The sequence below is a fragment of the Solanum pennellii genome, chromosome 12, assembly GCF_001406875.1.
Source record: "Solanum pennellii chromosome 12, SPENNV200".
NCBI classification, from domain to species: Eukaryota; Viridiplantae; Streptophyta; class Magnoliopsida; order Solanales; family Solanaceae; genus Solanum; species Solanum pennellii.
The window spans coordinates 76,971,517-76,972,737 of record NC_028648.1 but is presented as its reverse complement, the minus strand read 5'-3'; positions in this window follow the sequence as shown (position 1 = coordinate 76,972,737).

Here is a 1,221-nt window from a genome sequence, read left to right as displayed (position 1 = left end):
TGACGGGAGAGGCTGCTATATGGTTCACTGAGCTCCCATACAACTCAATCTTCACTTGGAACCAACTAAGAGATGTTTTCTTAGCAAGCTACTATCCGGTCTCCAAGAAACTAAACCACAAAGACAGAGTGAATAACTTTGTGGCACTACAAAATGTCTCAGTTAATAGTTCTTGGGATAGATTCACCTCGTTCTTGAGAAGTGTCCCAAATCACCGTATAGATGATGAGTCACTGAAGGAATACTTCTATCGGGGACAGGATGATAATAATAAAGAGGTGTTGGACACTATAGTAGGTGGATCTTATCGGGAGTGTACTTATGCTGAGATTGCTGAAAGTTTAGAGTAAATCTCCCGGAATAATAAAGCTTGGAGTACTAGGAAGTCAGATACCGGGAGAAACACCTTCGCAGTGCAGTCCACTCACAACCCAGCCACAGATGAGATTCGTGAAGAAATGGCTCAGATGAGAACTGAGCTTGGGTTGGTACTAAAACATGTCACTAGGGGTGCAGAAAAGATAAATGCAGTCAACTACTTGGCTAAACCACCACCTCCTAATGATGAATGCTATTATGCGGAGGACACCTATGCAATAAATGAGCAGACGGGGGGTTTCCGACCAAGCGCCCAAGGCTCAAATAAAGATAATTGGCGCCAAGGTCAAGGGAACCAAGGTCGGAACTATGGTAACTACAACCGTGAGGGTCATTATGTCCGAGATGGAAACTACAACCGCGACAACAACTTCAACAAGGGTAACTACGGTAACAGAAATGATAGGAATGGGCCCTATGTCCCTCCCCAAAATCGTGAAGTTACTCCTAGGGATGGTGGAGATAGTATGGCGCGAGTTGAGGATATGTTGCACTAAATGATAAGGAGGTTCGATGCTAGTGAAGAGCACATTAAAGAGTTAAGGTGTGATTTAGCTAGTATTAGGCAAAAAGTTGATACACACACAATATCGATTAAACAGATCTAGTTTCAAATGGCCCAATTATCTGCGACAGTGAACACACGGCAATCGGGCACTCTTCCTAGCAACACTGTTCAAAATCCAAAAAATCCACCACCACCCTACCCTCAGAGATTAGTGAAAAAGACCGAGGATGGTAAATGTCGGCGTTTTATAACAATGCTAAAGAAGCTCTCTATCAATGTCCCTTTGGTAGAAGCTCTAGAACAAATGCCCGGTTATGCCAAGTTTATGAAAAATC